Source organism: Martes martes (assembly GCF_963455335.1).
Source record: "Martes martes genome assembly, chromosome: 13".
Classification (NCBI taxonomy): domain Eukaryota; kingdom Metazoa; phylum Chordata; class Mammalia; order Carnivora; family Mustelidae; genus Martes; species Martes martes.
Window position 1 is genome coordinate 56,537,154 of NC_137901.1, and position 22,389 is coordinate 56,559,542.

The window sequence follows — 22,389 nt, forward strand, 5'->3', positions numbered from 1 at the left end:
AGTGAAAGACATTCGTTCCATTGAACACCAGCAAGAATTCTACTTATTTTGAAGGAAGAGCGGGAAGGTGGTGACAATTGAGCATTAATCACGTTGGAACTTGGTCAGGTCATTTTAACGGACACCCTTTGCAGGTGGTGGTGTTGGACAGCACTCTAAGAGTTTAGATTTGCTAATTCATGTTACAAAGGGGTGAGAGTGTACCCTAGACAGGATTCAAACGGCAAAACATTATTCTGATTTGGTTTTTAAATAAAACACATTTTTTGCACTTTTTTGTAGCTGTAAAGTTCTTTGTTAATGCACACAAATGTAGCGATAATTGCATTTAGCAAGTCATCTTGTAAAGGTAGCTTTTAAGTAGGAAGTAGAGTTCAATGTCATTCTTCACTAAGCTTTAACAGTTATCATGCCCCCCATGTTCTCTCCCTCTCCTTCCCACATTTATCTCCATAGAACTTCAAAGAAAGAAAACTGAGCTCCTTGGCACTGTAGCTTTGCTGGACTTCAGACATTTCTAGCTTTTAGTTATTTCCCCTCAGCTGACATCCCTCTGTATGTGTGTGTGGTTTTGAATACGACTTGTGCTTGAATCAGTGACATTTTCGTTTTTCTTACAAATTCCAGCTCTCTGCTTTCATGTTTGCCAGAGAGTGGGGACAAAGAAGGGGAGCATGGCAGAGCTCACTGATGCAGAGCTGTCCTTCCCCAAGTAGGCCTCTCACCCCAGAAGGCCTTTTGGGTGTTGCCTGTTCTCTCTTGGGGATCTAGCCTGTGTCCAGAAAGGCTGGGGATGACTGTGGCCGTGATGGTGGGGAGGGTGCCCAGGTTTAGTCCTGGGACAGCGCGCCACGAGAGAGCTCTCAGGCTTTTCTTATTATCTTCTAGTTTGGGTTAAAAAAAAAAAAAAAAAAAAGTAAGTTGTAATTTTTCACATTAAGTAGTAGATTTAATTACCGTGGTCCTTTAGTTTGAAGATTGTCTTAGAAAAACTGACTTTTACAAAGGAGCCCCAATATTGCAGTATCATTTTCAGCGTTCACTGGTTCCATTGTTGTCACATGATGACCTACCTTCCTCTATTAAGGAGGGAGAGGTATCATTTCTTAACACCATCTCATCCTTTCCTTCTTTCTGATTTCCCATAATAGCATCTCACACAAAATTGTCCATGTTCTGAATATAGGAAAGATGGGTTCCTAGCAGAGGCCATTATAAAAATGGTAATAAAGATCAAAGACCAGTTGTATCCTGGAACAGTCGGTTGGGTAAATGAAAGAACAAAGGGGAAACAACTTCGCAGCATCTAGCTTTTGAAGGCTTTTCTGCCTTTGGAAGAATGAAGTGGGGGCATTTAAATATTTTGTTTGAATTTACTCTACTTCTGTTGACTAATGGAATATGTGGTGATTAATATCAGGCCTTCGTGGGGCACCTGGGTGGCTCAGTGGGTTAAAGCCTCTGCCTTCAACTCAGGTCATGATCCCAGGGTCCTGGGATCGAGCCCCACATCGGGCTCTCTGCTCTGCAGGGAGCCTGCTTCCTCCTCTCGCTCTCTCTCTGCCTGCCTCTCTGCCTACTTGTGATCTCTCTCTGTCAAATAAATAAATAAAATCTTTAAAAAAAAAAAATCAGGCCTCCGACTGTTTTATCTTCCAACATGTTTCTCAGTTTCATCTGATTTTTGGTAGTTACAAAAGGTGTGCCCTCAACCCTGGCCCTCAAATAGGGTACAAGTCACTGTGGGGATGTGCGGGTGTTTGGATGTCAGCAGATTTGGAGGGAGTTGGGGCAAGACTAGCAGTCCAGTTCCTCTTTCCTCCGACGATGTCAGCGGGCATCAGTCCAGATGAGGTTTCTGAAAATTGGTAGTTGTTCCATCAGACTAAATTTCTCCCATAACCAAGAACTGCCAAAAATATTATTTTTTTCCCATTCCTATTCATTAAACAAACTTTAGCCATTCAAAAATTCCTTTGAGCCCTACTATATGTTAATCATGATACTGATTACGTGGGGAGTGAAAGTTTGTAAGAAATGAATCTCTCTAGGAACTCATGTACTCGTGAAAGAGAGTTACAAAAAATACAATCAGTGAACATTCTAAATCCTATATTAAGTGTTGCATAGACTGGCAGCGTTTTAAGAGCAACAGCTCCTGTTTTATTAAGGATATGGACTGGTGCTCAGCTGACCTTTCCACCTATAGTCAGAAGTTAAATTCTCAATGAGATTTCATTGTTAGAAATAAGGAAATAGGGGTGCTTGGGGGGCTTAGTCAGTTAAACGTCTGCCTTCGGCTCAGGTCATGAACCCAGGGCCCTGGGATCCAGCCCCATGTCCCCATGTCTGGGCTTTCTACTCAGCGGGGAGTCTGCTTCTCTCTCTCTCCTCTGCCCCACCCCCCTGCTCATGTTCTCTCTCTCTTTCTCTCTCAAATAAATAAATAAATATTTTTAAAAAGAGAAGAACTTTTAAAAAAAGGAGAAATAAGGAAATATCATCTTAAAAACTTTGCATATAGTATCCTATGGTATAGATTTTAAAACAGACTTTCCAATATGTATAGATAATACAGCCATGAGTTGCTTTAAGTACTATTTAGTTACAAGGGTTTTCTCCTCCTCCTCCTTTGGCATTAACATACATTAGAGGATTCATTTATTTCAAAAACAAATTCCAAAGCTGGCCGTCTTGGGCTAAAACAGAAACCAGTTTTATGAATCGGTCAGGGTAAATGGGTAACAAAATCAGATACAACCAGTGCCTCCTGAGGGCTGATTTCTTTAAACCTTTATTTACAATATGGTTGGATTTGTTCTCACATGTATATTTGAATATGTTCTCTCGTGTGTGGGATGGTTCTATGATGCCTTAATCCAAGGGTTGGAGTCTTATGTCCTATAGGCAAAATCCAGCCTGCTGCCAGTTATGCAGGTGGCTCAAAAGCTAAGAATGGGTTTTACGTTTTTAAATGGTTGAAAGAAAAATCTAAAGAATAATAATATTTTGTGACACGTGAAATTCAAATTTCAGCGTCCATAAACAAAGTTTTACTGGCGTGGAGCCTTGTGTGTTTGTTGAATATCATCTGCGATTGGTTTCAAGCCACACTGTAGGGCTCACTAAGCCTAGATATTTACTGTCTGTCTGGTCCTTTATGGAAAAATTTTGCTGACCCCTGTCTTAGACCATTTTGCCATCAGCCTGTGATTGTTGCCTTGAACTCAGTTTACATAGTTATTGCTTCTGGATTCATAATTATTAATACCCAAGTACTATTTCATATTTTCTTTCACTTTCAGATGATATATTTTCTAAACTTTAGACCGTTAAAATCACTAAGAAAAAAACATGATGATTAGGGACTTCCTCTTTCTCATAAATTTGCTTTCTATGAAAAAGCTTTGTGATTTTCTTTATTGTTTAATACCATCATCCTTCTGGGACTTTGGTGATTCTAATAAACAAATAACCCATCAATATGATTTTTAAAATTATGAAAGTGAAAGATTGAAATTTTTTTTTTTAAGATTTTTACTTATTTATTTGACAGACAGAGAGCACAAATAGGCAGAGAGGCAGGCAGAGAGAGAGAAGGAAGCAGGCTCCCCGCTGAGCAGAGAGCCAGATGTGGGGCTCAATCCCAGGACCCTGAGATCATGACCTGAGCTGAAGGCAGAGGCTTTAACCCGCTGAGCCACCCAGGCACCCAAGACTGAAATTTTTACTCTAAATTTGCTCTTATTAAAATTTTACTTTTTCTGGATTTTTTTTTTTTAAATCAATGCTTGAGTGTGTGTACGGTTTGTTTCTCTGTATCTTCCTGTGTAAGGTTATTTTTAGTCACATTTAAAAAATTTAAATACAGTCTGGAGCTTTATATAAGCTGACTTGAAAACTACTCTAAGGCTATGAGATTGGCTCTAGAAATACATATTTAGGGCAAATAAAGACCAAATGCCGTTTAAATTTTTGTATTTGAAGTTGACGTTTATGTTCCAGATTATTGCAGCTAGCTTGAAACTGTGCTCCACATGGTTTCTCTTTATTGGTGTGTGGTTCATTTCCTATCAATTGATCTCCATTAACAATGGGGAATTTTCTTGAGCTTTAGCATAAGGATTGCTACTTTGAGCACAAGCACCCTTGATTAAGTAATCACTTAATAACCTGGTCCATTTTGTTAGCACTGTTGTATTCTCTCACTTTCTGTACTGTAGTACGTGGTGTAATTATCAGAGTAGTTAAAGAAGTATTGAATAAGAAGTGTTTTATCATGTAAAAGCACCTGCATGGTTCAACAACTGTTTTTATATTTTTATATGTTTTTATATTTCATTAAAGGATTTTGTTTGTATTCACGCTCGAGTTCTATAAAATGGGTATTTAACAAGTTCCATGTCTGATGGGTAAGAAAATGCAAATTTATCTTATGCAAAAAATTAAAACAATAAACAATAAATAAATAAACCTCTTCATAATAGTAAAAATGTAAAGATAGCTTATAACCATAGCTATCATTTGATAACTCATAACATTAACATATGTTTATACCTGATGTGGTCCCCTTAAGACATCATACCTCCAGCAGAGGCCAAATTTAGTGAATCTGGTTCCCAGTGCTAGGAAAACTTAACAGGAAGTGTAGCGTGTAACCAGGGAAAGCTCATGGAGCCTTCCACACTTAGTTTATATGTTGCAAACTGGGAACTGTGATGTTTCTGATCTTCACAGAGACACTATGACTAAGGACTGAGTCATTTCTGCGGGTGCCCCTATGGAAGGCAGGGAGAAGGAGGGAGGTGGGGGGTGGTGGGGCAATATGTGCTTTGAGCGGGATGGCCCAGAGAATAGAAAAAATGACCGCATCTATTTATGTAGGGTCAGTTACACATCTGGGAAAGATGGGTTGACAGACAAAGGAATTGGGAGTTTCCTCTGTGGGTGCGTTCCTCAGGCGTATTTCCCTCTTGCTAGGGAAGCCTTCCCTATTTATTCCCACTTCAGGGCTTATGCAAGGTTTAGTGAGTGAGGAAGAGAAGAAGACTATGGGGTTGAAAAAGCATTTTTTTCCTCCTTAAATTTCAATGTGTATCTAGTGAGTAGTATTTTTGGCACGGAATAGTCAGACAGTTGTCTAATTATCTCATTCATTCTTTGAATCTGTCAACATTCAACAAATATTTACTTAACACCTGCGATGCGCTAGTCATTGTTATTCATCACATCGGGATTCATCACTGAATGAGCCAAGTAAGGACCCCTCCCTGAAGCACCTTTCATCCTCAATCTGGTAACGTGGTTCTTGGATTGCCAAAAGATTCTAACCTATAAGATCACGTATTCCCTGATGTATTAATGACTTTCTGGAATTGAATACTTAAAAAGTCATGCAAAATTCGGTCCATCAGACTCAGCATGCTATAGCATCAAATTAAGCTTTCTTGGATGCTTTATCCCTTCAAAAAAGTAAAAACAAGAGCAAAAGAAAGTCTGTATTGCAGGCAAGTGGCAGCCCAGTACCCTGTGATCATTTTCCTTTCTCAAAGGAATCCCATACATGTAAATGACTCTGAGCAGTTAACATTGTTTGCTTCTTTGCTGTGTGTCTTTGATCCTCATGAGGACCCTGGAAGACTGGGAGGCATTGTCTCTCTTTTGTATCTTAGGAGACTCAATTTCAGAGAAGTTAAACCTGCTCCAGGCTCCCAGGTTAGAGAGCCAGCTCCCAGTTTTGCTCTTCTGACTACTGAGGAGTCATCTTCCCATGAGCACATGGACCTAGCGAGGAGATGGTCTTCATCCCAGGGGGTCGCTTTCTGGAGCTTCTGAAAATGAACACGAAGGCCTATCCATTGTGGGGACTGCGGGTCCTACCCAGGTCAGATGCTGGCTCTGTCACGTTGTAGTTATTGATCTTGAACAGCTTCTTAAGCTGTTGGTTTCCCAGCCTCCTCGTCGGTGAACTCTTTGTGTGTGCTGGAGCTGCGCCAGTAAGATCTGTCCCCTTGCTGATTATAACCTGCGGGGTAGGCAGGCAGGAGCTCATAGGCAGAGACATACATTGTGATGGTGGGATGTGTTGAGGGCTGTACAGAAAAGCTACATCAGGATAAGGGCATAACAGGTGATGGAAGCGGAGACAGGACCAGCCTCTCTGCAGAGGTGATCTGGGAGCAGAGATGGGGATTCCACTGAGGCAAGGAGAACATGGAGGTTGAGCCATGTGGGCAGAGTGAAGAGCAGGAACCAAGCCCAGGGGCAGAGGTGAGCTCTGCTGGATGGAGTGAGATGGTCAGTCTTAGGTGATCCTGAAGGCTGTGCAAATGTGTTTAGAACCTACCTCATAAGATTGTTGACCAGGTGAGACAAGATAATTGACTTTGGGCACTTGGCCTCATAACCGGCCCAGCAAAGTATGCAAGAAATGTCCTTCTTTTATTATTATTAAGTAATTTTTCAGGAGCAATTTGGTATGAATTCATCTTTTAGCTTAATTTGGACTCTGAGTAAAGTTCATGCCAAGTTCTTATTGTCTCTTCTAAATGATACCGAATAAGAAGCAGAAGATATAGACCTTCATATAATTTTTGAATGGATTAAAAAAGCAAGCTGAAAGAAGCCCATTAAAGTGCTGATAATATTTATTTTAGGATGGGAGGATTGGGAGTAATTGCTTTATCATTTCTATGTCACACATTTTCTTTAGGGTCAAGTATAACTTTATAATCAAAAGTAACAACTTTTTTAGGGGATGGTCATTAAATTGGCATCTTTTGGGTCAATTCTGAATGTTTCCAGTCATCGAACTAAGAAAATACAAACAGCTTCATTGTCCCTGGGAACCTCATTCAGGGGTCCCATTGAGAAATGCCTGCCTGTCATCCAGATGTAAGATAGTCGTGGATGGTCTCTCCTTCATTTATCTCACTCAGGTCGGCTTGGTGAGGCTTGGGTTGGGTTTCCAGTTAAACAGTGCATGAAGAGACACAGTGAAAGAGATTGGACTGGAGTTGTATTCTCTATTATAAATGACAAATTCTCTGTTATAAATTATAAAACTTAGAAAAATAACTTTAGAATAGCATTAAAAAAGCCCATTTCAGATCAGTGATCTCTGGAGAGTTCTTAATTAAACAGGATGGGGCTCTGGGTAGCCTCACTTTAACATGGGTATAAACAACATACAATTTACCATTTTAATGGTTTTTAAGGGTCCAGTGGTACTAAGTACATTCACATGGTTGTGCAACCATCTCCACCATCCATCTCTAGGACTTTTTTTTAATCTTTCCAGTCTGAAACTCTGCACCCATGAGACACTACCCTCTCCCCTCCCCCCCATTCCCTCCTCCACTCAGACCCTGGTAACCACCATTCTACTTCCTGTCTCTGACTTTGACGACTCTGGGCCCCTCATAGAAGTGGAATCACATAGTATTTGTCCTTGTGTGTCTGGCTTGTATCACTTGACATAATGTTTTAAATGATTCAGTTTTCATATGCAAAGACTTTCAAGATCACAGTAGTCTTACTTTTTGTTTTGTTTTGCTTTTAGAAAAGTGTCTTGATTTTTAATAAATAATTGTTTCAAGAGGTCCAGGAGCCATTGTAATATATATGATAGCTTATTTCAATCATTTATATTCAGTGTTCAACAACTGTTCTCCTTTAAATTTGTTCTAAATTCTCATCTTGGCTGATTGGAAACCGTAACAAAAAGTAAGAACGGGGTCTAGCTATTTTTAAATATTTCTAAAAAAGATACAAATGAGCCTGTATATATAAATACGTGTTTTTAAAATAGGTTCATTCCTTGCTTGATTTCCTGTAAAATTGTATGACATCATAAGAGTTATGTGAAGCTGAGGAATGAAATAAATAGACCAATCACAAGAGAGGTTGTAAATCTCTCGGAATCTGAGCAGAGGAAGGGATCCGAGAAGGGTTCAGAGTGGGCTGTGGGGCTGTGATGTTAACCAGCCCGAGAAAATCACACTGAGGGGCTGGTCAGCTCTCACATATGCTGTGCTCCCTGTGCAATGACCCCTGGCATTGGGCATGGCCAGAGTGTTGGAAAAGAGGAGCTCACCTTGGCACAAGAGTCAAAAGAAAGGCCTGTGGACTTTGATGGGAAACTCAGTGAGGGTCTTTGGAATGCAGATTTCTCATTTGCCTGCAGGGGCCGCGGACTGAGGGGGGCTGATTGGAAAACAGTTTCTCTAGACACCAGAGAGCCTGTGGCCTGAGGGAGACAAGCCAGCTGGGCCTGGAGATGCCATTAGTAGCTTTGCTTTATGGAGGGCAGGATCTTTGGGTCAAAAGGGTTTTGAGTGGGCTACTAATATAACTGGCTTACGTGGCCTGTGGTAGGTTAGGTTGCCCTTGCACAGCGCAGAGAGGGGCCTTGGAAATTCTTTGTGGCCCCAGGGCTCTGGGTCACCCCATCTCCTGCTGTCCATGTCCTCACAGTTGCAGGTTCCCAGTTACATGCCTCTGAGACTTTCCACGGCCCCTGGAGTCCAAGAGATGAATAAATTTTTTTTTTTAAATTCTTGCTACTTGAAGACCAGGAAGAGATAGAAGTCCTCTTTGGGAGCTCCAGCTGTGTGTGAGGCCCTGGGGGGGTTTGTTCTGGGCACTGAGCATAGAGCCACAAACTGCGCCCCATCTTCCAGGAGATGTAGAAGTGGGGGTGGCCGGTGCTCTGGGTGGGGGAAGGGGGCAGGCTGCTGCCCAGACAGAGACTGGTGGGTGAGGGCGAGCAGCGGGCCTCCTGGAGGCAGGGCCATGACAGGGGCCATGAGAGCATGAAGCGTGAGGCCAGAGCAGGTGGGCATGCGTGGCTGAACGAACAGCCTGTCCGAAGGCAGTGAGCGGAGCTGGGGAGCAAATGCACCCACAGTGCAGCTCAGGAAGTTGCAAAGACATCATAGCCCGGAGGAAGAAGGACTCTTAGAGGCTGTCCTGAGCTGGTGAGAATGCAAAGCATGGGGGGTCATTTGTTGATTTCTGGCAAAGGAGGACAAAAGGCATTATTTGACTGTGGGTGCAAAGAGGAAAATTCAAAATTTCTCATTAGATGATATCAGGAAAAGATGGCATGAGGAAATTTGGTTAGTAAATAAGTACCACAAAGTGTATGACTATGTAGGAGACGTGTCCTTATTCTCGGGAGATCAATGCTGAAGTGTGTAGGGGTGTCTGGGTGTCGGTGTAGAAAAAAATGTATGCATGTGTACACGTGTATATTGGGAGAGAATGCCAACGTGGTAAGATGTTAACAATCATTAATCTGGGTCCGGTGTCTATAAGTATTTATTGCACTGCTTTTTCAACCATTCTGTAGTTTTGAAACCAGGCATAGTGTGTGGTATACATGGAGATGAAAGAAAGGCCACCAGAATGCAGTATACCAGCTTGAGGCCATGCCAAAGCAACGATTGTACACGTTTGCATTTTAGGCCAAATGCTATCCTGTCACGTCGCATTGAAAATATTTATATTTATATTTTGAAAACCAAAGTTGACCCATGTCTTCCCTTTCTGAGCATATCAGGACGATTCCTTATCTTTATTGGAGAGGGTTCATGGAGCCTTGCGGTGGCTGAGAGTGACTAAGTCCAGGGATGTCATTTCAGGACTCTCTAAAATAGGACACATGCTTTACACCGTGGTCTTATGCCTCTGTGAGCATACCCAGTATAAAGGTCGTTATCCTATTGGTAGATATTTCGGTGGCTAACTGAAACTTTGTAAGAAGATGCAGAAGGAATTATTAAATTTTATTTTTGGATACATGTCTGCATTCATTTGTATCCTGTCCATTATATGGGGCTGAATATAGAAAAAAAATCATACAGCATTTCTTGGCAAACCCCATCAAACTATTGTGCAGATCATTATTTTATATAAGTGGCCTTTAATGCAGAGTTGGCTGATACTTGATTCTAGGAGATTGTGATCAATTATATCTTAAAGTGATATTTAAAGGCTTAATGGTTGAAAGAGAAATAAATATGGCTATTTAATTCATTGTCGGCTGGACAGTCATGATGTTTCTCTCTGGTGGGTGGACAGGTTAAGACAACTGATGATGTAGCAGAAAGAGGCGGAATCGGCTCTGTGGGGTAGCACGTGACCGTAGCTGCATTCTTAGAGAGGGCGTCCTTGGAAATGTGTTTCTCACGTGGCCTGTCCTTACTTGCATGCTTTACGTTGTCTGATATGGGGTTGTTTCTTAATTTTACCTTTCCCAGTTCCTTTTAGGGAACTTGAAAGAGACATCTTTTCTATTTACTCTGTTACTCATAGAACATGTACAAAATACTGAAATCCTTGGCTTCTGACTTGGAGACGTAGACTGGGTTTGGTTCAGTGCATTTTAAAGCAGATCGACATCAGTGAGGCTTCTCGTCGTCATCCTGGGAAATTATGCAATATCTCTTATAGTCATTCCTTTTCATGCTGTTTTCTCTTTCTATCTCTGTGCACTGAGATACTCATCCCGCTAAACACACATCTTGTGAAAATGGTGTCACCTCCCCAATTGTACTTGATAAACACAACATGCCTTAATTCCTCCTGATGGTCCTGGCTCACTGTGAAGTGACAGGCTGCAATTTGCCAGCAGGTCAATGACCCAGCCGATGACAAGTGACCTTTCTAACACTGCAATCAATGCTTGTTATTTGGGAAACAAAATGATACAGTTTGTATTTTTCAGCAGATGGGTCATTGGGTCAGCCCACCATTGACATGTGAATTTGTTACTTGGGCTGGGTGAGTCAGTTCAGACAGGAATGTGAATTTATTTGCATTGATCGGGGTCTTGCTCTTAAAGAAGGTGTTGGATGTTTGTTAGTGGCACAAATTATAAATAATTGGTTTTACATGTCAGTCAAACAAAGACTTTTAGAAAGCCTGTTTTATACAATAGTACTATATGCTAGCTTAGGCGAGTATACAGTATGTTTTGTTCAGAGTTGATGTTTCCCAATTATTGCGGAAGAAAATCTTAAACTTGTGAATTCGTATCTGTCATATTTAAATACTTCTTCTCCACGTGTTTCCTGAAATGTGTTTCATGAAGCCTCATGAGTACATGGCCATGTGGCTGAGCTATTCAGGAAAAGATGCTGGGAAGACATGAGCTGCCTGAAGAGCTAGGAGTTAGTAGTGTTGTTGAATAGCTGCTTTCACCTTTCACCTTCTAGAAACATGGGAGGATTGTGTGTTTCCGTCCCCTTTGATTTCAGTGTGGCTACACCTGATTTGGCTGGTGAAATGTGAGTCGAAGTGACACGTGTCACTTTCAGGCAGAGCTCTTACAACCAGTTTGAGATTCCCCATGTTCTCTTCCCCTTTCCTGTCTTGTGGAGCATTGGGATGCTTTTAGCCTGGGTGCCTGAGGGAGGAAATGGAGCAATGACTCCCCACCCCCCAACTCCACCCCACAACTCACTCAGCTCAGCTCAGCTCAGCGGACTGCAGGTAGCACGTGCCTGAGGGAGACAGAAACTTCCTGGTGTTATGCCACAGAGATTTTGTGGTTGTGTGTTGAGTGGTTCTCAAACTCTTTGGTCTGAGGGCCCCTTTACACTCTGAAAAAAATTTTTTTTCTGAAACATTTAAAGAGCTTTTGTTCATGTGGGTAGTATCTGTTTATATTTTCTGGATTAGAAATGAAAACGGAGAAATTTTGAAAACAGTGCATGAGCACACATTCCATTAGCCTCCAGAGCAGTGAGGTACATCTGTGACTAAATGAGAATGAAATGGGAATAACAAAGTCAAATAATGTCATGTTACTCTCATGAAAACTGTTTTGACCTTGTGGATTCCCTGAAAGGGTCTTGGGGATTACGGAGTTCCTGGAAGACACTCTGAGAGCCACTGATTTAGACTATCTTAAGTGAAATGCCTTCCTTGGCAATTTCATATTAAAGGCTCAGACAGCTTTCAGGGGGAAAGAAAGGAGGGAAAAAGGTTCTGGAAATATTGTCAAAAGGGTATCTCTGAGTGTCATAGCTCACTTTTTCTTTTTGAATAAAGACAATATGAATACTTCATTCCTATTGTTAAAAGGTATTTATTAATATAAATATATTATATATTTAAATCAGTATATGAATACATAAAATATTTATTTTTACATTATTAAATAAAAATATATAAATATAAAAATAAGTATTTTATTTAAAATAAAACAAAACCCTGAATTATCTTGTACAAAAATCATACAATGGAAATCATGAATTTTACAAATTCTGTGAAGGCCAAGTTTATGAAATATCATGCTCTAAAAAAATTTGAAAGTAGGATTAACCTTCCTATATTTGAAATTGTTTGGGTAGAGGCTTTCTGGACAGCAGAGGGTTAGATAAAGTGAATTATTTGAACTTATTCCTACATAGGAAGGTTGTATAAGTTCATTGGTAGCTCTACTTCTGAGATTTTTAACTGCATAACTGTCATAGATACTGTCATGATAAAATAATTTCACCTCCTTTTCTTATGAAATGCTCAGTGACAAAGTGATGTAAAGATGGCTGACCATTATTCAGGGAGACTTGGAAATTATGCTCGATCGAAGCTGCATAGGAACCGATAACAAATCCTGAGGGTGAACCGACCAGTCGCGTATCTCCCTGATACCAAGAGCCACATTATGTAAGATGACACATTCATTTCCAAAGACAGGAGTTCGAACAGCATTAGCTTATCTTTAAAAGGCATGACAGATAAACACTTTTCTGAGTTGAATGTTGACACAGCCATGGAAAGAGTTATCAGGGGAATCTGGTGATCTTTAGAGATTTTTCCAGCTATTATACATAGTTAATACTTAAGCTTGAGGAAGAAGACAGAAGCAGATGACCTTTCTAGCTCTTTCTAGGACTAGCACCTTTTCTGTTTCAGTAAATACTTGTGAAGCACCTGCTGGGGGCAGCCACTGTTCTTGTATCCTGGAAGATAGAGACCGTCACGGATGACCCAAGTGCAAGGAGGCGATGCTTTACTTGACAGACCAAGTATTAAAATAGAATAAAGCACTGGCTGGAAGTAAAGAAAATTAAATGTATGAAGTGGCAAAGACTCACTAAGGATGAATTTCATCTGTTAATTGCTTACCCATGACGGTGGCTTTTCAAGCCTGCGACTCACTTGAGAGAGTCCCTGTTATTTGGCGGTGCCTGCAGGTTGGGAAGACTTCAACAAGGATTCCTAAGAAGATTTGGTAGATTTGATCAAGAGCCGACAGTGGCCATCTGCCCGCTTGGAGCAGGTATCCACAGCTGCCCCCAGCAGGCTTCTTCCCCCAGTAGAATTGTATGAAGGGAGGGGCTGCCTTCACTGAGAGAATGTCTTTATAAAATGCCTATATTTGTGTCATACATCACTTTCCCTGACACCGAAGAGAGTAAAGCCATGTTGTTTCATTTCAACTTTTAAGTGACAATAGTGTTTAGTCACGCTTTCTTACCCCTGCTACGGGGTAGTATTTTCTTTGCTTATTTAACTTCTGTTTGATAAGATTCTCAGTAAGCCTTCAAGCCAAGTCACGATTTCTAATTTGGGTAATTCCTTAAGTCCCCCAGCAGATGGAGACGTGTAATTCTTTGCTCTTTTATTGGATGGGCTGCTTCTTGCCCCAGTTGACATTGCTACAATTCTCTGGTTAAGATGTGGGGTCAGGTTTTGCAAATGAGCTAATGAATATGCCCTCTGCACTTCTCTTCCTCCTCTCCTTTGGCCGGGTCAACAGTTCTTATTTATTCTTAAATTTCATAAGGTCTTTATCATTAGTGACCTTCCCCAGTGGATAAGAACAATATTTTCTTTAATGATATGTTCACAGCAAAGCAAAGAACAGAGAGCCCCTGGAGCTCCAGGGGAGCAAATTTAAATCCTCTGTGCCTCTTTCATGCCACAGTCTGCCCGTGTTTTGATTCAGAGTAAAATCCCAGAGGTCAGATCTTTTTCAGCCAGCAGGGTAAACTTTGGTCCCAGATTTTCTGAGGTCCGTGTAGGGAGCAGAGAGAGAGGCTATCCTCATTTGCCTCTCTCCATACCCACTCATCCAAACAGAGGAATTTGGAAACTGTGGTGGTTTCAAGGGATCTTCTGATTCAAGTTAATAGTTCCTTTCTTTATTAACTTATACCCTTCAGTTCAGGTAGGTTAAAGAAGAGACTTCATTTTTGACACATTCAGCAAAACCTTTCAAAAATATTAATTATTGGAAAGCCCTTTAGAGTCGCCATTTGTTGCATTTCCAGCCTTTCTTGCTATTTCTACGGATAATGGGTAAATTAGTGGCTTTCAAATTCTAAGTCCAGTACTTTCTAAGTTGATGAACTTGCCTCCAAGATATTAATAGAAAAGAAAGATAACATCCTGAGATAATTCATGGGAGTAGCTGCTCACCCCTAAGAATTAGCAATGAAAATTGGTTCACAAAAAATAAACACAGAAAACAACTCACCAACCAAACAAGCAATAATAATAATAAAAAACCCAAATGTGACCAAAAACATTGTTCTTTAAGGAGCTAGTAATTTATCATATTTTTGTATTATTAGGCTTTTTCTGTAATTTGAAGATGCAATTTATAAATAGGTTGTTTTCCAAGCTAAGTAATTAATTACATTCGTGGGAGAGATTTTCACTTACTTTGTAAGTCTTGGTAAGAGCAAATGAAATGATTATTCCACAAATGTCTATTGACTTATTGAATGAGTTCTGAGAAAAGGATACGTCCAAATTCAATAGGTCTTGTGATCTAGATCTTTATTGTAAGATTAAAGAGCTTTCTAAAGAAAATGAAGCTCTTTGTATTTTTGGCTAAGAATTAATAACATACCCCCCCCAAAAAAAAGTACCATATACTGGGACAAGTAAATCCCCAAATTTCAGTACTATTTTCCATTCGTATAGTAGTCTAGACTGGTTCCAGGTTGGAGGTTTTGGGGTTGGGAATGCCCTTCCACACACATGCGTATTACAAAGGACTGTGCCATCTTTAGGATGTGTTCTCCAAGATTGCCCTCAAGTGGACATCTAGGTAGCAAAGGAGAAAGTGGAGGATCCATGTGGGACGTTTCTATGGACCAGATTCAGAAGTAGAGAGAGCAAAGTCATGTGGTCCTGAAACCTGCAGGGGTACCTGGGATGTAGCTTAGTTGAATGCCCAGGAGGAATAAGAAAAGAGCATTTAGTGACTAGCTTGCAGCCTCTGCCATTCTTGGCCTTAAGTGGATTTTATTTAGGAAAAGGCCAGAGTCCTGGTAAATTATTATGAGAGAAAATTGCTCGAAATTGAATATAATGATGATTTTTTTCTTTAAAATGAATGCCATCTTTAAAAAATCCAGTTAATTGACCAAAATAAGTTTTCGAGAATTATCTTCAATTTTGTAGTATTTTCATATAAAAGCCAGTGAAACCATAACTAGTAGATCTTGCAAACCTAAAGACTTTCCTAAGCTTTATGGTATTAAACCATACCCTAATATTTCTATAAAACAGATATTCTTTTACCTTACCTTAACTCTGAGGAGATAATTTTCCAGATATAGCAAAGATATATGAGCATATATTGCTACTTAATTCAGTGAAGTAAATATCATTGAATAAATGTCAGCTCTTCCAGGGAAATCACTGCATATAACATCTCTGGATAATATATTTATCAAAAAATCAATACTAAGAGTAAACAGATTTTTAATACATCTTAAGGAGCTTCCTAATAAACCAGAATGCCAACCCATAATTTAAAGCTATTGATACCAATAGGTATTTACAGATGACATCATCATAATTTTTATAGATTATTCTCCATGGTGGTCTGATGCAATATATTAAATTCAGTGTTAACCTGGGTCTGGCAGAAGTGGTTTATTGTTGAGGTATGTAAAGGCCACTCTGGCTTCTCTTTCTAGGTGGGAAAACTACAGGGTGCCGAGGATAGGCCACTTCCGTTCTCTTCCATTCTGTTTTGTTCTGTTCGGTGATGTGTGGTTTTGCAGCTCTCCTGTCTGCCATCCCTCTGGCATCTGTGCTCGTCTTTCTGGGGCTCATACCTCTCATCATAGGAGACAGGATTTCTCAAACTTTTGGTGCCCACTGATTGTATGACTGACACATAATACATTTTTTTTAATAAAAAAGACCAATCATAAATTTTAAAATAAATTTTGAAAAGTCCTACTTTAAATTGAAAAAAATAAACACGTTTTTTATCCTTCCCAAAAGAACTTTCTTAACATTATTTTCAAGCTGTCTGCATAGCCGGACGCTGAGAATTCACCCTGCAGACTCTACAAAGCCATGTTAAAGAATGTCCACAACAGAAGGATGGAAGTCTGGATATTTTGACTTGGTAATAATAAATAGATTCCCATGCCACCATTTGGCTGTATTCAGTTTTAGAAAAGGTTTTGCTCTACCGAAATGTGGGGCTTGGGTTTTAATCCTGTTCTGTAATATGTCTAGTAGGAAAACCACTGTTATCTTACTCAGAGAGAGCTCTCTGGCTTTGGCACCTTCAGCTATATGACCTTGTTCAAGGAAATCACAACTCATATCATGATGTTGTTGTAAGAATTAAATGAGAGAGGCTGTGTATAGAGCTTAGGACAGTGCGTAGTGCAGAGTCCAGTTACTCATTTTCTTCTTTCATGGAGGATGCTTTTGGCTTATATCTCAAGATCAGATAGATTCTCTCTTATGTTTTCTTCTAAAAGTTTTAGGTTTACTTTCCTCCTAAATTACATTCGGGTTTAGTATCTATACAAGTTAATTGTTGCATATGGTGTGAGGTAAGGGTCTAAGTTTATTATTATTATTATTACCTATATATGCAAAAGTTTCAGTCCCGTTTGTGAAAAGGCCATCTGTTACGCATCAAATTGTGTTCCCCTTATCCCATATCCATGTTTTGAAGACCTAACCCCCAAATGTAACCGTATTTGGAGATTAGGTCTTTAAAGAGGTTATTATATTAAAATGAGCCATTAAGGTAAGCTTTAATCCAATATGACTGGTGTTCTTTTTTTTTTTTTTTAAGATTTTATTTATTGATTTGAGAGAGAAAGAGAGCAAGAACAAGCCAGGGGAGGGGCAAAGGGAGAGGGAGACGCAGACTCCCCACTGAGCAGGGAGCCTGACACAGAGCTAGATCCCATGACCCTGAGATCATGACCTGAGCTGAAGGCAGACACTTAGCTGACTAAACCACCCAGGTACCCCATGACTGGTGTTCTTGAAGAAGAGAAAAGGACGAGTGGTATGAATCCACACGGGAAAGGCCACGTGAAGACAAATGAGAAGAGACCATTTCCAAGCCAGGGAGAGAGGACTCAGAAAAAAGCAACCCTATCGCAGACTTCCACACCCGGGAACTATGAGAAAATGCACTTCTGTTGTGATATTTTTTATGGCAGCTCTAGCAAACTAATACACTATTTCTCCATTGAATGATCTTGGTCCCTGTGTGGGTTTATTTTTATTTTCTATTTTTTTTTTTAAGATTTCATCTATCCATTTGACAGACAGAGATCACAAGTAGGTAGAGAGGCAGGCAGAGAGAGAGGAGAAAGCAGGCTCTCCACGGAGCAGAGAGCCCGATGCGGGGCTCGATTCCGGGACCCTGGGATCATGACCTGAGCCGAAGGCAGAGCCTTTAACCCACTGAGCCACCCAGGCACCCCATGTGGGTTTATTTTTATCTGCCAGTTATAGAGTGACAAGCTATTCAAAATACTGAATGTGTTGCTGAAAGACACAACTTGAGTCGACCACATGAAGTTATAGACTATCTTTCTTGACATTGTCACCATCCAAGACATTTCATTGCAGCAATCCGTTCTCTTTGTCCAGTGCATAGTGTGCTGGTAATTTGGCTAACATGTGGTCATTTCCCAATTCTCTCTTTTTTCAATAGTGAATCAAGATCAGGAGTTGAGTCCACCTGAGCATGTGTCAATGGCATTAGGGTGGAGGGACAGGAGGTACGGGAGAGCCATATGTGGCCCAAGCCTCACACGTAGACTGTCAACTTTATCTTCAAAGAAGGATAAACTTTAGTGCACAGAGACACATGAACAAAGTTGAGAGTAGAATGTGTTCATCATATGGCCAAATCTGTGTCTCACTGTTGGATCACACTGCTTTTGATGAGCCAGAAATTAGTATTTTTTATTTATTATATGGTGAATGAGTACATTGCATTATAACATTTTTAGTGTTTAAAGTGTCGTATGTTAAATATTTAAAATATATATGACACCATTTAAAATTGTATATTGGCATCTCTGCATTTTTTAATGTGCCAGGGATTTTAAAAATAGCATCGGCATGGGACTCATTGACCCTCAGTTGCTTCTTGCCAACTGTTGCCCCTTGCCAACTGTTGCCCATGAATAAATCAGGGTGTGAGGTGGTAGCCAGGTGCAGCTCCAAGCTCTTCTGGTGGAAGCCCTGGCTAGAGCTCCAGGAGGACGATCTCAGCGCACTTTCCAAGTCCATATCGTGCCTCACAAAACAAGCTTCAAATACATTAAGCCAAATGCTCTACTCCTATCCAGACACCCAAAGATGGAGGGCAGCTCTCTCCCATCTAGCCCCACATGTTCTAAGAGCTCATTCACAGACCACACTCTGTGGTTCTCTCCTGGGGAGATACTGGGGAGAGCAATTGTCATTTTCTGTTGTATGACTTTGATCTTCTGTTGCCATTAGGTTTTGTGATTAGATTGGTGGCCAGCAGTGTCATTTGATGCAGGAATTCTGCCAGGAGACTCTTCTGTTTTCTCTCTGCACATAATACGGTTCATCAGCCTTGCAGCTGGCTTCGGGAGGGTCTCAGTGTGTGATTTGTACATGTATTGTTTCTCTTTTGAGATCAGTTTTGAATGGTGACTGTGGAATTGAGGGCCTTTCCTTCCTTCATGACAGCATTCTTTAGGTTTCTAGACTAATGCACTTGTTTTGGAAAATCCCTATTGGATTACCTGGAGTTGCCACTTTGAAAATGTTTCCAACTTTTTGTCGAGCCACCGTTTGTGAAAGTTTCTTGACAGTCCATTTCTTGAGAACAGGGGCAAGTGCATTTGCAAACAGGACCAGTCAAATCTTTGAGATGGTCATCATCTTCCTCCCTCTGCCTTTGATCTGTTTGGCAAATTGTATGATACCATCACTCTTTTAGGTGCCCCTGTGCTTTTAACACATACTAACTTGCATTGTGTATTGCATTGTGGGTTTTTTAAAAACCAAGATATCATTATTTTGAACTGTAAAGTTTGTGGCTATTTTTGTTGTTACTTTTTATTTTAATTCACCACTTTTGAAACCTGGATTCATTGCAAATTGGACCTAAGGCACCACAGAATAGTAACAAAGATGAGAGACTTAACAGATGTGATTAGCAGAAAGATGATGATATAAGTGCACATCAACCATTGTGAACTGTGGACCTTGCTGAACTTGGCAGAGATGAGCCAGCTTAGTGCTTGTGGGTGACAGGTGCATGTGATCGTCATTCAAGTCGCAGACAGGCCATGGATCAGATTATAGGTCACTTTGAGTTGAGAAGGAAGAGAAATGTACACACGCATAACCTTTTAGATTTAGCAAAAAGGCTTCCATGCCTGTGTGTACTTGGACCACATGGCTCAGACAGGGCAGGTGGGAGCTGACTAATTTAGGAAAAGGAAAAGTCAGAGCTCACTTCACTTACCCCAGGGAGGTCTCAGCAGGAACAGTGGTGTCATGGACCAAATGGAGTGTCCCCGATACACTGGACCATTCCTAGGAGAGGTGGGGTCAGACCAAAGGCCATCACCTCTCATGGGGCTAGGGGGTGTAGCTAAGCTTTTTTCCTCAGAGCCCAGGCATCTCTGGGGGCTGTTGTTAACCTCCTGTCATATCAAAGTATCCAAATCTAGGCCTGTACTGGTATCACTAACCTATAGTCACAGTTTTCCCTCTGGTAACCATCTCAGGGGGTCTTTGTTACTGAGCCTGAGAAAGTCACCTCCAAAGGCAATGTTCTTGTGATCCTTCCCCCACCCCATGCACTTGTAATGGTGAATGTATAACTTTTAGGAGCCAGACAGTTATTAATATCCTAACAGAATGGCTGGGAACAACATCATCATTATTATTATTTCAAATCTGTGAAATGTATGTAAATAAAATGGCTTCAGCCCCCTTTCCTCTACAATTGCCCCCTTCGGTGGACCACCTGCCAGAGATGACCAGGTGGGGTTAAATACTTTCTGAGGCCAAATGTCAAGGAAAGAATTGCCACCATTCATCTCTGTCCTTTTTCTGCCAAGTCACTAGGTTTCTGGGTTCTCTAAAAAGAAATGGAAATGGCTTCTGTGTGGCCTGCGTGTCCAAGGTAGGCTTTAACATCAGTGCAGCTGGCCTCTTCCCTCCTTGCCCTCTTCGATTTCCTGAACTATTTGCAAGTACCTGGCCTTACTTGTCTCCAACACTTTTGCTGCATGAGACATCCTCTTACAAAGACTCTCCCTCCTGCAAAGATTATCCTTCCTGCAAAGACTCTCCCTCCTATAAAGACTCCTCCTCCTGCAAAGACTCCTCCTCCTGCAAAGACTCCCCCTCCTTCCTGATGTCCCTCAGATGTTTGCTGTCCATGCTATGTGCTCCTGCTGCTTCCTCCTAAGATTTCTGTAGTCCAACCCTTCTCTGTTGCTTGTCATGGTCTCTCCCTAAGACCCGGGCTGTGCCCCCGCTCAGAGCAGTCTCATCTTTGGCCTTTAGGTTTGTTTGTTTAACATGCTGTGGTCCTCTGTAATTGAAGATGACAGCATTGAGAAGAATTAATTATGCAGATCGTGCGCGCTGTGGCTTAACAGCTACTTAGATGCCTGTGAACTGCTGTAGCTTTTTAGGCTATTGTCCGGTGGCTTGGAAAGTACTTAACTGAGCATAATCCTCACATCCTCTGGTCTCCCCCTCTAAGGGAACACTGCCAAGGAGAGTATGTGTGATCTCAGGAGCAGAAGAATCCCTGGGAGCTGAGCCCCCAGATGCCTGCCTTTTTCCTGGCGAGGGCCTAGTGCCTTCTGCAATCCAGTAGGTTCCTTAGCAACCGTCTGGGAAGTGACTAATCCCAAATTCAGGGTCTACTGCTGTTGTTGCTATAGGTGCTGCTGCCACTGACCACTCCCTGAGGCTGAGGAATCCTAGGACTGCCTCTGGGGTTTGATTTTGACACTGATGTCTGCCTTGCCTTCAGATGTCCTGTGCTCCTTTCACTGAAGCAGAGGATGGCTCACGCCCATGCAGTTGAAGACTCGAATTAGACTCATCTTATTATCTGTTGGTTACAGATAATAAGGGTTAGAACTCTCCTGAATGACAGAAATGTGTGAGTTTGTGATGTGCTATCTCAGCATATAGGGGGAAATAAAATACCTATGAAGGTTGGTAGTTAAAAAAAAAAAAATCAGTGATTGGTGACACAACAATGTGGGTATGTTTTAACACCTCTGAACTGCACACTTAAAAATGGTTAAGATGGTAAAATTTCATGTGTGTATAATTTATCATGATTAATAATGTTAATTATTCTTAAAAATCACCTCAAAGTCTTTTCTAGGCTTTCAGTGGTTAGTGATGAATTAGAATCCAGAAACAGATTTATTAATCATCTCAGTAGGCTAAAATATGCTTCTCCAAACCCAGGCAATCAATATGCGTAGAAGTTAATTTTTCTACCAATTGCTCATAATAATTTTGATATTTTGTGTTAGTAAGAATTGATGAAATAATGTAATATTTCATAAATATTCTTCATTGTTCTTTTATCATCAGTAGGCTTCTGGCTTCTAGTTATAAATATTTAGACTATATTTTCCTTTATAATCAGACCTCTAATTTTAGTTGCCTACTAGACAGATACTCCAGACTCAAGATGTTCAATATTGCATTTATGTTCATGGCTTAATTTTACCAGTCTCTAGTAAATTTACTGAAAACACCTCCTGCTCAAGAAAACAAAGTGTTAAAAATGAATATTTCAAGTACCCATTTTGGGGTTTGATTTATAAAATTAGAGGAATGTAAGTGCACCATAGAGCATTTGGCAGTATTTTGTCTTAGTGGGTATTTTTATCTTGCTTGTGTTTAAATTCTTGTATTATATTTTTAATTGTGATAAAATATATTCACACTGTTGTGCAACCATCGCAACTCTGTAGTTCTAGAACATTGTCATCACCCCAAATGGAAACACTGTGAATTAAGATGTCACTTTCCATCTTCCCCCAATATCCCCCACCAACCTCCAGCCCCTAGAAACTGCTAATTTCCTTTCTGTCCCTAAGGATTTGCCTTTTCTGGCTATTT

At 40.7% G+C, this 22,389-nt stretch overlaps 1 protein-coding gene across 1 annotated transcript in view; it reads left to right on the forward strand.

Annotated features, from left to right (window-relative positions):
* The window catches only part of PTPRM (protein tyrosine phosphatase receptor type M), a 777,217-nt gene that overhangs the window by 194,910 nt on the left and 559,918 nt on the right, over window positions 1-22,389 (forward strand).